We start from the raw sequence: 16,414 nt of genomic DNA, 5'->3' as shown, positions 1-16,414 counted from the left end.
ATAAAAATAGTGGCAGTATTTGAGTAGGAGTATTTATGAGAAGTTGCTTATGAGTCACTTGGTTACAGTTTGCATAGCAACTAATGCAGTTTTTCTTAAAGGAAAACTTATTAAACCTCATCAGAGTCGAGTCGCTGACAAGGTTGTTGAACACAATGATGGTCAAAAGGTGAAAAGTAAGCCGCGGTAACAGTTTATTCTGTGCAGGAGTATCATGTCTGAGCTTTATTTATTTCCTTTCTTATCAAATTGTGAACTTGATCGATCATATGCTCCTCTTTGAGATCAAATTATTCAGTAACTGTTGGTTTTAAATGCTCTTTTTAAAAAAAAATCTTTTTAAAGTCAAACACTACACAAAAACGAGTAAAAAGAAAGGTAATTTGCTTGAAAAGGTTTTTAAAAAGTAATTTTTCTAACCCAGAACAGTGACAGGGAAATCAGTTGGCTTCTGGATTCTTAACCATTTGTTAATAGTGAAGCACATGGTGCTCACAGTGTGCCTGAGGAGAGATGTAAATCTATACACAGCCAGCAACAGCACAAATACTGAAATTCATCCTCTCCTCCTACTGCAGCCTGTTTGCCTTGTTAGTTCTCCCTGCATTTTCCTCCTCGCCGTGCACACAGTTACACACAAACTGCCGTCCTGTCTGTGTCTCAAACACATGCACTTACACACAAACACATCTTCTTTTGTTTGGAGTCAGACGGCATTGAAGGCAGATCCTGTGGCCCTTCTGAGGAGAATGTTAATATGCCTGCTCTGGTCTCTCAGGAGACATAGAGAATGGACTCTGGCTGCTAATGCACTGTCACACTAACCCCACCAAGTCCTCAGACACTTAGCAATAGCAGCACCGCTGCCAGCGCTGAAATGTATTTAAGTGTGCTCACAACTTACCGAATCATTTATTCAGATTGTCTCCTTACATAAATGTGTTCACATGCTATTGTTTGCAAACAGTTATAACAGGTGAGCTATTTGTTGTGTGTAATTAGACAGATTTCAGTTTGACTAAACACAACTCAAATATAATAAATTATTTTTTTTCATCAATTTACTCTTGATCCTCTACGACGAAGCTGAAAGACATTTTCTTTTAATTTGTACATTTTAAAAGCCTTTTCTTATGAAACTTGGAACTGAGTCTTTCAAATGCTTCAACAATGTGACCCGATGCATTTTTAAATAGTAACTCTGATTCACGATCTTATCAAGTAGTAAAACATGTAAAATATAAGCACTCACTGATGAGGAGCACAATCCAAGATGAATAATAAGGCTTCATCAGCGTAAATCAAGACAACTGGTTTAACGATATGAGAGACACAATAGAGTTAAGACACCAAGTAGAGCAGAGCATTCCTTATTACCTTAAAGGCCAGATCTGTGAGAGGAAACAGTAGCTTGCCTTTCAGAGACAGGGATGGCAAAGCTACCATACAACATTTAAAACACCATATACCAAGAAATTATAAAGCCTAAAGTCTCATACAGTAGGCTACAGCAACAATCCATCTTTGTACAGCCAAAACACTCTATACAAATACATTAATGTGGGAATAAATAAACAAGGAAAAAACGGATAACTAGCAGAAAGCCTGACTTTGTGGAGTCTTATGTCCCCACATTAAGATCCATTGAGTGTAATGAGGCATTAAATGTTCAAAAGGTATAATTAAGGGCTATGAGTAAAAATAATAAGCCTAGAGAAACATTCTAGAGATAAACATGTGGATTGGAATGGCCAGTTCATAAACATCAACTACTAAAATACACCTGTATATATACAATAAAGGACAATGAACTGCTACATTTCTTATTCAAACCTCTTTTAGACTCTCAGTTGTAATGACTGGCTCCAAAATTCCTTCCTCTGCAAGAAAAATCTGTCCCTGTCGCGGCCCCCTTTGTAGGAGGCACCATTTCAACTTCTTAAAATTCTCAGGAGCAGTCACCATGGCCACCTGTAATGAAATATCGAGCCACTACAGATATTTTTCCTTTTTTCTGATAATGCTTTAATTCTCTCTTTTGATCCAGATGTTTCACTCCCTCTTAGTTTCACCTCTTATTTACACCAACCCACATGGACATTTCTGTAAATAAAACACTTATAGTTCTACAACGTATTCTACTATTAATGATGAATTTAACAACTTTCTTAGTTGTTTATTTAATTTCATCCTAAACTCTGAGTAAAAGCAAAGCTTTAAGGTTGAAAGTATTGCCTTAGATGAGTAAGACTGGATCGTGTCAAGCCACAAATCAGGAAATACCATTGTCCTATTTTCCAGTGGCAACGTTCACCAACATGTGTCACCGCTTTAGAAAAGCAGAGTTCTCTTGGTTTTGATTGCCTCCCCAGTCGGGTGGATATGTAAAGAATGGATAATACTCCCTTAATACAGCACTAATAATTTATTACTGCTTTAGTGTGATATTTTTCTACTTCACTTTGCAGAACTGGTCCATATATTAACTACATGTTAGCATCTACTTTTGGCTCCACACGCTTCTTTGTTTTTTTTTTTTTTAAAAATGGGCATTAAATCCCTTAAAATTGCATTTGATTCTCTGTATATTTTTAAAGATTATCCGTATAAATGTAGCCATCCGTCTCCTTATAGAACAGTTAATGGATTTATAATCTTAAATAAAATCAGAACTTGGTAGCCTGAGCTTGAAAGTTCGAAGGACTACAACTCACAGGTCCGTCCCCCTCCCTCTCTGCTGTGCATCAGCTCTGCCTCTAAAAGCCTTTCCTGGAGGAGGAACCGTTATGTATGTGCAGGCTGGTAACCATGGCAATTTTAGAAGTGCCAGGCATTGACATCCGTAAAAAATCTGGCTCTTGCACGTTGTTTTTACGCAGACATAGTAAACTTTTGCAAATTGCGTCCCATTTATTACCATGAGGGCAGAGCCTGCCTCGACAAACAGGAATTTATTTTATTTCTTTCCCCCCCAAGTTTTAAGGTTCTGCTTTCTGCCCCTTTCCCATGCTCCCACGGCCCACTTCTTTCTCCGTTCTTGTTTTGCACCTCAAAGTATTTCTTCTAGGTAGAATTTAAACAGATCGAATTTCTAGACTCAGGCATAGCCAATTTCTTTCAACAATGATTAACAGAATCTAACAAGAGCAAGACAAGCTAACGGGAATCATGACACCAGTCCTGATGTTGAGGTTAAATGCTGACCAGTCGTTGGTGCCAGAAGCATGACTGAGCACAAATTTGGTGTGTTGAAAACAAAGCCGACTTCTTGGAAAAGACTGAACTGAAGAAGCAATTCTCCACAGCCCAGGAAAGGTCAGCCTCTCTGCATACTTCACATCATTGCATTGCACAGTAGGATGTCGGCCAGTGGGACTGAAAAAACAAAGAGATGGATACGCACTGTTTTTTTCCAAACCCCGAATACCTTCACAGTGGGGATGGATGACAAACAAAGGAAGGATGTGATAACAGTTTGTATGTTTAAACACTGAATATACTGTATAAGCTAATGTTAACAAGCTAATTGTTTCTTGGTGATGTTTGTATTAAGTTTAAAGTTTAAAATACATTAATTCCACCAACATCTTTTTAAATATGTAGAACATACGAAAAGAAGATGGTAATCATGAAATAGATAACTAAAAACAAGGTAAAATAAATAAAACTACAAAAACAAACTAAAGGAAGTGATTCTTGAGTTTACTTTGATTTTTATTTCTTTGCAGACAGTATTAAACCAGCATGTTTGATATTTTTACTCAGTTATTGAATTGCTGGATTTGTTCTAAGCCAGCATCATGCAGACCAATGACTGTGGTCCCCAGTCCACCCTTTGCATTGTGCAGACAGGTGAAGAAGCGCCACACCATTTTTAAGAGTGGTCAGAGTGTTTATCAGCTCACAGTTCTCCTCTTGGCACAGAATCACGACTCTTTTCTGTAACCGGTGAAGCAGAATGGGACAGTTCCATTTTCCAGGCTCTGGAGCCATTTTCTAATCTATTTAATTCCATCCTCAACAGAGTATCACTGTCATCTTTTAAATGTTTGTGAACCGTCTTCCTCTTTGCTGTGCGGTAGAGTTTTCCTGTACACCCATTCATTACTTCTGCTGCTGTTTTGTTGCTGCGAGAGAGAAAAAAAACCAGCACTCTATCCTCCCCTCTCCCACCTTGTCTCACTCCCCATCAACTGAAGTCCTTTCATAATGAATGGCAAAGTACGAATAATAGAATTCAGGTTTCCATAGAAATGAGACCAGAGCCCTGTGTTACTTTTTTCCCCGTTTTTTTTAAAAGACATCGAGACAGAGGACTGTGAGGCAAACTCTTTGCCCCCAACACTCACAGTCAGATCTCCAGTTAGCCACCATATTTTAGCTGATGGGATGAATTAACAAAAAAAAATCCCACAAATGACTAAGGGTTATTTATATTTAAAAGAAAAATATCTGAGAAGTGTTTTAGAAAGATCTTTGTGACAGTAACTGTTATACCGAGGCATCTGAGGTGATCAGTGGCTTGTCCACACATACTTAAAAAACAAGCACCGAAAAATGAGTCTGATGCTGAAGAATGATCCAAGACTTGAGAGAGCAGATGGAGTTTTTTTTTTACCACATGAGGCATCCGCCCAACTCAGGTTCCTTCCAGCTGCTCGTCTGGTCTTTGAAACTGAGCTCTTGTGATCCCGGTTCTCCATCAGCAGCTGCTCACCAGTTACACAAAGTAGTGGTCTTGGCTGTCATTTTCACACTCTTGTTTGTTGAGGTTGGTGGTGATAATCTCTGATGTTTTTATGTCATGTTTGTAATATCAAAGCGCGGCTTGGTGGTAAAGTGATGGGTTGCATCTGCTATTGGACGTACCCTCAGGAAATATTATGTTCTGTTGTGCATATGCGTTTACGTTATGTGTGATTGCATAAACAAGGCATTGATAAGAGATAGAACATCCTTTCACTTTGCCGTGACATTAATAAATCAAAGCTGACATGAAGCACATAAATAATACAGCAGCAGTGTTTGAATCACTCATTAACTCAATGCATAATCCACCTGTGGGAGCCAGCTGACTTGGTATCAACAGGTATTGTCGAAGTAAAGCAAATTCTCAATAATATTTGAATAATTTCTCCATTCTCATTTGTTATTTTGTGCTTATTGTATTCATCTACATTCATTACTTCATCTACAAAAATGTAAACATAAATAAAAATGCAACAAACCACTATTTTATTCAGCTCATAATGGTCATTCAGTAGAGAGACAACGTTCAAATTAGGGGCAAAAAAAAAGAGACAAGGCCGTGTTTACCACTGTGTATCATCCCTTCTTCTTTTACCAACAGCCATGAAACGTCTGGGAACTAAGGAGACCAGTTATTGGACCTTCGGGAGAAGATTGCTGCCTCATTCTTATCTGATAGAGGATTCTACCTGCTCAATAGTCCTGCATAGTCCTTCCTTTGTCGTATTTTGAGTTTAATCAATGGCACCAAATGTTTCAGTTGGTGAAAGATCTGAGCTGCAGGCCGGTCCTCTACGACGAAGCCATGCTGTTATAATAGATCCAGTAGGTGGTTGAACATTGTCTTGCTGAAATATGCAAGATGATGTCTGGAGGATATGTTCCATAGTCAGTAATTCAGGACCGAATCAGGCCTGTTTGTACTGCAGTGTGCCCTGAAGGTGCAGAGATCACAGGAGTCCAGTTGGGATTTTAGGGCATGTTACTGAGCACAGAGATGTCTCCATTCTCTGAGACTTTTCATGATATCATGTACTGTAGGAGATGGAATAAAAAATATCACAATTTTACATTGAAGAACATTATTCTGAAACTGCACGACAACTAACAGATAGTTTTCTTTTTTTGGTGTTTTAGAGTGCCAATCTTTACTTCTGAGAGGTTCTGCCTCTCTTAGGTGCTCTTTTTATACGAAATTATGTTGCTGACTTGTTTCCAATTAGTTGCAAGATGTTTCTCATGCTGTTTCTTTTTAGTAATTTTCCCTTTTCCAGCTTTCTGTTGCTTTCAAATTCAAGATGTAATATTTTTCATCAAATAGTACAATGTCTTACTTTCATCATTTAATATGTTTTTCATGTTCTGTCAAGAATAAAATATTGATTTATTAGGTTTGTAAATGATTGCCTTTTGTTTTTATTTATATTTTCAACACCATCTATTTTTGAATATTATATTTGAATTGTAAAAAAAAAAAAAAAAGAAATATATGCTGCATTTATCTGGAAATAAATTTTAAATGTTGCATAATTCAGCTTTTATAAAGCCTATGTGCCTATACAAAGCTGTTTTAATTTTATATATTATTATAGACTCCCAGTCATCTATCTTGCTCAAATGAAGTAAAGGATCGTTGTGTTGCCAGATATCACAGGAATGTGCTGCAATGACAGTTTGCATTGGAAAATATGTGTAAAATGGTTCCGATATTTCCCTTCGCAATAATTCTCCCTTTAAGAGATATGCTGGTTTCCTAAAGGGAGATGTCAGTCTGAAAGAAACATGTGACACAGATACAGGAAGTGACCCTTGGCTGTGCCATCTCATTTTTTAACAGCTCTGCTTCAATTCAAAAGTCGAAAAAAGTATTTAATTGAACAAGAAGTTGGTATACATCCAGTGTGCAGAATGAGTCATCAATAATTGGACTGTTGAACTATTAAACACGTATAAGAATACCTACAAAACTAGTTGTGTTTTATTGGCTCGATACTCGATGGCTGATGTTAGATATATCATATAAAAACACTTAAAACACAAAATGCTTTTCAAGGGAACTTTAAATGTTAGAAAAAAACTAAACTAAAATTTATAATTAATTAAATAATTAAATAATTGATAATTAAATTTGAGTTTGATACTCAACAATTGAAGTATTTAAGAAAAAAAGAAGTTTTTATACGCAAAGTGACGCTTTGAAGAAGACTGATGTGTCTGTGTTTTAAAATCTCTAAATGTTTTGTAATGAGTCTGATAAACAGTCAGATGTTAATTAATCGAGCTGTTTAATCCTCGTCTGCAGCGGCTTCGCGCATGTTGATGTAGGGTAAACCAAAATCAAGGCAAGAATTATAATATGATCAATCCTTTGCATTTAAACCACTCTCTTCTGAAGATAAATCATTTGATATAATAACATTTACATTTTTTATTTTGTCTAGTTTTAAGTTTCTTTGGTGCTTTGGTGTCACTTCAGATATTAATGAGTTACAGCAGCGAGTTCTGGCTGCCACATCACTCTTACTACACTGTAATTACAAAGAGCAGAAATAAGCAAATGCATCAATCAGCAACAGCATTAAAACCACTTTACTGATATTAAGGAGGTCTTCCTGAAGTTGCCAAAGCAGCTCGGAGCGATCAGGGCGTGGACGAAGAACATCTGACGGTGTCCTGGAGCGTCTGGTACTGGGATATTAGCAGTAGATCATGTGGGCCCTGTGGATTGTGGGGTTGGGTCTTCTTGGCTTGTTTCACAAAGATGCTATCAGATCCCTTTAGAGGGTGGATGAGCACTTCTTTGGGCCCTTCATCAGCATTTTATGTGGGGCTCACTGCTGCAGGATGAGGGTTTTTCCAGCAGAACGTTGCATTGTGACAAGACCAGCTGTGTAGTGGTTTTAATCTAGTGGCTGACCTGTGTTTTTTCGTGACTGGAAATATAGTGTAAACGCCAAACACCATCTCAGTGAACTCTTTGTCAGCAGAATAACTCCATCTGATATAATTCAGAATTAACCAAGGTTAAATAACCTGGTGCATCCTTTTTTGATCACCCTAAATACCATGGTGTTGTTGTTTCTAAGCAACAGTAGAGACAATTTCTAATGAATGTAAGAAGAAATTTGATTTAATTAAATGGGTGAATTCTGTTGGTGGATGTCCACTTGCACAAACATCCGAATCTTTTAATTGAGTTCACCTGTTTGTTTTGCATCTGTGAATTCCTATAAAACCAAAGCAAAGATTAACACACAGGCAGTGCAACCCTTGAAATACACATTGCATGTAAATAACTGGTTGTGCTGGAGTAATCACATCATCATCCACTTATGCTTGCCTCTTAAGAATCTATTACCACTTTGAACTGTTATTAGATATTATTAGTGAATAAGAAAACTCTGCGTTAAAGCTTTTGTGATCATACGTCAGGTGGTGAATATTTCTCTGGAATACATGCTGCACATGTGGGATTTTTGCAAATACTTGTTATTTTTGTGTCTTCGTGTCATTAAATTTCACCACATATTTCAGCAGTTTGTCAGATGTTTGGATGCTTGTTGTTATTCATACAAACTGTATTTTGGTTTATTGTCCATATCCATGTGAAGGTGTACCCACGGTCTGCAAAAACTACCGAAAAACAACCCCAGTGAGTGGCAGTGCAACATAAGAATCCAAAACACCCCTCCCTTAATCCTGTTCTCCTTAGTTTGTGTGCACCTGTGCTCATCTGGTGCAGAGCATTTGTCCTTAAAATTTTGCAGACATAGACCGTCTTTGCCTCTGTTGCTTGCAGGCAAACATTAAGTCAGCCACGCCGAGTAGTCTTCGTCTTTTTGTCACGGAGCCGTTTATCGCAGGTCTCTGTTGCCACTGAAACCAAAGGGCCTTTTGGCCAAAGTCCACGTGGCACAAAAAGGCCGCAGCATTCCTGATGTCTGTGGCTAATCTGTGGTGTCAGCTTGTGTTAACGCTGCACCGCCAAATTTGAGGGCACACAGTGCCGGGGAATATTAAAAACTCCCATCAGCAGCATTCCTCCGTAGGAGGGTGGGTCCGATGAGTGCAAGGGTCACCTAAGGTTGAACAGAGGTTGTGTGTAAGAGCAGCTCTTACTGTAACGGTTTGATCCTCTGGACAGGAGGTGGGGCCAAAGCTGGACGGAGGGAGCGCACTTCAAAGAGAGAGCGCTCTCCTTGTCCGTCTTTATTGAAAGTGGGCTAAATGAGCTTTGTGTGGGGTGGGGGGGTTTCCCTGCTGTTGGACAATTCAGACTCTCGATGGACGATGCTGAAAAGGACAGGAGGTCATGTGGGTAGTTAATTATCTGTGTCTCAACCTGCCAGATGCTCTCACCCACCCTAATTGACCTATAATGACCTTGAGATATTGTTCTCCTAAACTTGAGAAGTCTAACGACTGTAAGGTCGAACTGGTCCTACAATCACCACGTCAAAATTCACAGAGCCACGAGACAGAGACTTTGTACTTGAGTGTAGGCATTTCTCTTCAGATATCCAACCATGCTGCTCCCTTGTTTGATTTCAATAAACAAAGAGTTAGATGGCCAGCTGCTGCACTTTTCTTAGCAGCTCGCAAAAAGAGGGAAAAAACCTACCTTTCTATGTTTTAACAGTGGAAATTGATCCATACCGTAATATAATACAAATCATATGATAGATGAAAAAAGAAGAAAGACAGCCAATTTCTGGCCGTCTTAGGCTGCCATGCAGACGTGCAACATGTGCTGTGTTCTACCCAACTCCCAGAGGGGCAAGAGCAGGAATGCATTCAGGTCAGGGGTCGGACAGCCATGTCCACATGCAGTGTTGTAACTTGGCAACAGGTGCTGTGCAAGAGCGGCCGCCGAGCCATTTAAGATTACAGTAAACCTTCCATAAAGCTACATTTCTCCCCGTATTGACTTGACATTTCCCCCTAACTGGCTTTGATTTGTGGTTTTTGTAATTTCTGCTGTTGAAGAATGCTGAATCTCAAAAAATATTCATCTGTCTGTAGAATGTTTGCCCCCACCCCCCATTTTTAAATAAATCTGTGAAACAAACCAGATCTGCAACTGGAACGTCTGCACAGAAAGAGCCACTCATAGCTTAGAGGTTGGTACTGTCTCGTGGAAATGATAGTTCTGTGCCAAGGTATTCCTTCTCCCTCCTGAGAGAGGCCCCAACGCTCAACACTGCGAGGTCAACAAGTACAGACCATTACCCAGTGCCTGTGAACACACGCACACAAAAACTTAAATATGCGGGGCTGTTCCTTTAAGATGGGAAGACAGGAGCTGCCTGAATGCACTCGGAGACATAGCTGCTGCCAAGATGGAGAGGAGGAGGGAGAAAAGAGGAGCACAGAAAACAAAGATGTTCCACTGATGTAGAGAAGGATAACCCTGTGCTTCACTGCCCCTGCTGCAAAGCTGTAAAGTTGCAATTATTCATATTGTAAAATTATGGGTGTCAGTTTGCTGATTGCGCCGCTCAGAGAAAAAGAGTCTTGTTGCTAGGAGAGGAGAGATTCAGTCTTCTCTTATTGGCTACTTGGGTGCATAAGATGGCCCAATGAGAGCCCTCCCCCGAACAACAGAGCAATAGTAGAGCTACCCCCACATGCAGACCTGATTAATATGTCAGACATGTTTTATGGGTTAACGTGAATCAGGCTAGATGTATTGAAAAGACTGCAGCAGAGATTTAGTGTGTGTGTGTGTGTGTAAGTCTATACGATATACAGTACATGCCAGGGGGTGGGGTGGAAGCACATCCAAAGCACCGAGATAAAACGATGCTCCCGATTCTGAAAAATGTTCACATACACTGTGCACACTCCCTGTAATGCAATGAAGCAACTCAAAGCAGCCCGAAGAGGGGTGGAAATAGGTGATAGGTTTCCTCATCACGAGAACGGCGGTGGCGCCTGAATAAGTGAAACAGAAGTGAAATACTCTAATGTGCAGCACTGAAAGAGGACCTCTGCTGTTGGTTTACAACACAATGTGCAGTTGTGAGCATGCTGTGAAGCTCCAAATAAAGGAGTTTTTTTCTTAACCTGGCAGAGAAAAATCCTAATTATATCCTCTGACAGAGGAAATACTGTGGCAGTAAGTCAATTTATTTGCTGCCTCATTCACTCTGCTCTAAAATTGGAACTAAATTTTGTTAAGTAAACTTGTTTTCGATGCATCACCTTCAGTCAGATGAGGTTATTTTATTGGGCTGTAGAAATTATTATAAATCCAAGGCCGCTCGGACTTGTTTAACACAAAGACTGGAGGCAGGGGGGAACTTCTAGTGACACCGAAGTAAATATTCTTAAAGTGCCACGTTGCATCGGCTCATGTGTTAATTTGTTTCCCATTCATGTAAATGGGAAACAAATTCATCAGCCTCTCCACTGTGTTGATGCCCAACTCATTACACCTGGGCCATGACAGAGTAGCCTGCAAACAATAGCAGATTCTGAAACTGAAGCAGCTTAATGGAGTAAAGCCATCATTCCTTTCATTATTTGCACTTCATAAAGAGCCTACATTTACTCTGCCTATTGGAAATCTCACTCGGCCTACACTTAATCCAACAGCATCCATTAAAAGTGGACAGAATGACTGTTATGGTGTTTTAAATGTTAACTGTAAAGACTGTTATCAGGCATGTTTTTTTTATTTTTTATGTTTCAGCAGAAATGAACCCGTAAGAACCCAGACCCATGTATCTAAAATAGACCTGTGTCACCATGGGTCCTTATGGGGTCAAAACCCAAAAATCAAACGACTTTATTTTGGTGCGAGATGAGCTTTATTTCAGCCTTTTCTGTTAAATAACCTGATGCAGAATGAGGTGCAGTATACTTTAATAAACTGTGCGTGACGCCCGTTTAAATGCTGCAACAGTCTTGAGTTACCCCTCACTTCTATTTCACTTGCTTGAAAAACAGGAAATAAGTGCAGTCATTTACATGAAACATGACACAATACTGGTTTATCCCTCGATTTACGTGCTTTTTCTTTTTTGCTTCAATGAATCATAGGTTAGAGTCAAGCGGCTGAGGACTGCAAATGAGAGATAAAACAGCCAATGACCAGAACAATTGCTTAAGAGAGTCAAGAAGTCTGTCAAAGTTAGAAGAAATAAGGAACGATTCAGCAGTTTTGCACAGTATTGTATACTGTTATTAGACCACTGCACACATATGTACAGCCAGAACAGCACACTTCACTTTAGGACCACTTCACCTTCCTACTTTTTCTCTTGCACTCTCCAGCTACTTGCATTCATAAACCTTAGTCCATGACTCTTGTCAGTTAAATGAGTTGTATTATTATCGTGTATCGTTATTACTTTTTTAACTCACTAAATGGATTTGAGAAGTTTGTGTGATAAATTTCTCCACTTAGTGCCAAACTAAGCAGAGGTCTAATTAGAGTAAGAGAGAACACTTGTGGATAAGATCTCATGTACAGCAGTTTATTAAAGGAAAATTAAAGGAGAAATATCTGAACAAGACGCAGGACCTGCCGATTTCTGGCTCCTGGTTTTTTTGTGTTGCTGTAAATTGTTTATATCTAACGAGGGACAAATTCCGTGATTGAATCAATGGATCGGTTAATTTTGTATGTGATGCAGGGAATAATTTGTTCCTCGGCTTTAATGTTTAGGGGTTTTTTTTTAACTGGAAACTTCCTTCATGGCTTTCACAGTATTTTGTTCAGCTTTTAGCTCTTAATGGTTAAAAAAATAATAATTAAATGTTTTTAGCGGAATTACAAAACACAGGTTTTTAATCACATATGAGTAGGAAAAAGCATCTTTTTTTTTATTTTTTCAACATTAACAAAACACATGGAGATGCATATTAATTGACTCCTTTTCCCTTTTTACAGATCCGTCCAGTCTGATATGCACAGATTGCATTGCACAGTGCACAGATTTGCTGCACACTTGGACACCAAAAAGGGACTTCCAGGTGTGCATAAGTTCAAAATAAAACTTTTACTTGGGTTCCTTTCTCTGCACGTTCACACACGCACATTAGCGTGATGCTGCACACTGTTTTCATTTGCATCCAACATGCACGGTCTTCTTGTGTCATCTCCAGGACCCCTGTGAAAGGACATATTAGTGCATGAGTTAATAAAATATTACAAAATAAAATCAGGAAACAGGTGAATTAAATTCAGTGAATAAAACAGCATTAAATGCATTGTAATGGGGGAGGGTTACTCTGCTCAATGTCCACCAACATGACCAACTCCACCATGGGTCCCACAATATACTTACACACACCTACATGTATACACTTACATTATATACATCAAGTAACAAGTAATTCATGTAAATTCGTTCGGCCCATTTATTGCCAGTGGGGAATGGCTATTTGTCGGTGTGGGTAAGGGCAGTCTGTGTACATATGTGTATTTTTATTTATGTTCATTCTGTAGATTTAACACTTCAAGACTCCATCATTTTAATTCTATTTTTGTACAACTATCCTTGAGCCAAACGACACGTAATTTTGTTCTATGTACACTGTGTCAGTGTTACTAAGTCAGCATCCCTGCACAGAGTCTGTAGTGCAACTGGCTGTACCTCCTGTTCTAAAACAGAGGAGGTTTGGGAAAGAAGAGATGAAACTAAATAAATAAATGACGGGGAAGAATATTAGAATACAATAAAATAAAATACAGTGAATCAAGCATGAGCTCTAGAGCTCTCTTATTTGAATTATTGGCTTCCACCTTTTCTTAAATGTTCCCAGTTCCAGCTGAAGTCTTGCAGTGGTTTGTTCCATGATATGAACCCGTTTTACCTTGTAATTTACCAAATATAAACAGAGTTTAATCAAAATGTAATTCAGCATGCAGGACTTCCTTTATTTCTTTTTGGACACCTTTCCAGAAATCTATGACCTTTGGACTATCCCATTAATCTCAGCTGATTCACCATTATTAAAAAGCATTACTACTTCCTGCTTTGAGTGGGATTTTTTTTTTTAAAAGTTTTTAAGTTTTTAAAAAAATATCATGATTGTTAATGCTTTTGAGTATTATATTTGTATTATAGATATATGACCCTCCCTGGGTCAAATCGGTGTCAGTTTCTCTCTATTTGTGCTAAATGTGTTGAAAACCTATTTTTTGCTCACCTTATCAGCTTAAAACAGTTTCAGAGAAGGCTGAGGGAATAGAAGAGAGGAAATATTACATTAGTTATTAAAAAATAGCTCAGCTGTTTGTGATGTGGTTGATGAACTATGTTAGATTAGTTGTGGGGAAATGAAGCACCTTAGGATAGACTGGATATGTTAAATAGCAACATGTGATTATCTTGGCTCACTGACTAAATGTCTTTGGGACTAAACAACATAATAACGAGCCCGTAGGCAAAGCTAAACGAAACAGTTGAGTGTGGTTTCTTTTGTTTTTCTTTCTAATTTTTGTATCGGGAGAAGTTTACTGTTGTCAGACTTTTAAAAAAAACTCTGTTCTCGATAACGTCTGACTTCACACATCTCTTGAATTTACACAAAAGACGACGGCTTTTAGAGCTATTAATATCACAAGAAACAAGCTAAAAATAAAGGCTGTGCTCCTTCTGCCACAGCTGAGCACTAATTACTATCCTGCCAGAAAAACACAAGTCCTGACCTGAGTGTCTGCAGGCTGCTTCAATAGATATCATTCTGCCTCTGAAAAATGCCTTCTGGCACAGTCTGCTAAAAAGGAAAATTAATTGTGATTTTTTTTTTTACACATGTTAAGACACTGCAGGTGACCAACAGCAACAATCCAAAGGAGTTTTGCTGCATGTAAGATAGCAAATGTTAACATTCTTATTGGAAGAATGAAACAGAGTGCTCAGTGAGCTGGATCAATGTAAGAATCCGGCCAATGTTCTGATTTACTTCTGTAATTATAGGTTTATTTTCATTTTGTCCTGCTGCATTCCTGCCAGTGGATGTGCCGAGAATATTAGCATAATGATGTGTCCATAGTGGAGCTTTTCTGTGGAGGAAAAGAAGTTGATGTTGGGCAGATTAAAAAGTGTGCAGCCACATAATGTTGCTTTTTTTCTATTATAAAGTACCATCTGCAGTCCCAGTTGAAACTATCAATAATGCATGCTCTGCTCTCCGAAAGCATCCCAGAAAAAGGCTTTCACATTCGGAGGTGTCCTTTTAAGAGTTTGGTTCCTGTTGCTTCAACCGGCTGTCAGGAACACACAGAGAAAGTTTTTTTTTTCTTCTTTTCTCTTTTGTTCACTCCTCTATGGAAATTTGCATCTGTTTCTGTGGCCACACACGCAGCCTAAAACGTGAAAGCCGCAGTTATTCTTCCGCTTCAATCCATTGTTCAATTCTAATTTCTTTTACTTCTTTTTTTCCAACTAAGTTGCTTTCACTTTTTCTGTGATTTTTCCTCATCTTGCCTTTTATTTTTTTATTCTTTCTGACAAAGACACACCGTCTTAAGTGTACCAAATGTGCAGTTGTTTAGGTCATAGATTTTAAAATAGCTTGTTCAGTGTTTGCAGTGTATTTTGGGCCAGCAGTGACAGATTTTCCTATTGTCACAGGGTCACAGGTTGGATCCGTCTCGCTGCGGATGTGCCCACATGAAACCCATCTCCTTCGGAGACATTGCCCCTGCCTCACCCCTTTGTTCAAACAGTTGTATGACTATGGCTCCATGAGGATTCACAGTCGCTCTGCTGAAAACAGTGAGAGCTTTTGTTCACTAGGTTTGCAACATTGATCACATTGCGCTGGTCCTGCTCTCAAAATTCAAGATATTACTGCCAAAACTCACATAAAGCAGCATCCAACAGTTTTTTCTCCTGTCGTATTTTCTCCTTTTTTAAAGTGAGCGAATCATGCTCAGATAGTGAGTTCAGGTCCAGACTGCGGATTCATGTGCCTGGAGGGTCATAACTGCTGTCATATGCTGCCCTCTAGTGGACAATGTGTGGCGTTCATAAACAGACAAAAAAAAACTCTTTCACATGATTCAGGTGTTTTCAATGTTCATTTTTTGTTTGCTTTGTTGTGGGATTGAAACGAAAGATGTGCAGCACTTAACTCATAAATAACCTGTATTTGTAGAAAGCCCTGTGATGTATTTTTATCAGTCTTCTGGTTTGTCAGACTGTCATTTAAATGATTAAACTCTCTACTCAGTAGACGTGTCTTACCTCTTCAGCAAAGGATAATGAACAAACCTCACCTTTGATGGTCTGGTTCAAATTTGAATTGGCTAAATTTATACAAAGAGCAGCCATAACACTTTGGGACCTCGTCCTTTTACAACTTTCTTTATCAAACTGCCTCCTGCTTAGGATTTCAGATGCTTAACAATTATATTTTCCATATTTTTTAACTTTGTATTCATAACAAGACAAATGATCCTTCTTGTCTCTATCCTAAATAGTCCTATTTTATTAATTTTCCCCCTGCAGACTGCAGGGAAATGAAAAGGTTTTGATTGGCTAGCAGAGATAATTCTATTTCAACAACAAACACAACAAAGGAGGAATTTTAAATAATAAAAACAGAGTGAAAGATGTTGAAAAGAATCCACATATTTGAGTTAAATCTGATATTTTGTAGACTTTGACAAGTGATGAATAAAAAACTCAATTAAAAGTAAATTAAA

The 16,414-nt window shown here is 38.6% G+C and overlaps 1 long non-coding RNA gene across 1 annotated transcript in view; it reads left to right on the top strand.

Moving 5' to 3' along the window:
- Positions 1-6,029, top strand: part of LOC142402284 (uncharacterized) — a 57,893-nt gene extending 51,864 nt beyond the window's left edge. Inside the window, exon 5 of the long non-coding RNA XR_012773331.1 lies at positions 5,351-6,029. This is a non-coding gene — a long non-coding RNA (uncharacterized LOC142402284). The remainder of the gene's footprint in view (positions 1-5,350) is intronic.
- Positions 6,030-16,414: the final 10,385 nt, after the last annotated feature.

This window comes from Odontesthes bonariensis, chromosome 16 (genome assembly GCF_027942865.1).
Source record: "Odontesthes bonariensis isolate fOdoBon6 chromosome 16, fOdoBon6.hap1, whole genome shotgun sequence".
NCBI classification, from domain to species: Eukaryota; Metazoa; Chordata; class Actinopteri; order Atheriniformes; family Atherinopsidae; genus Odontesthes; species Odontesthes bonariensis.
Note: the sequence above shows the minus strand (reverse complement) of the source record. Positions and strands in the feature narration are given on the sequence as shown.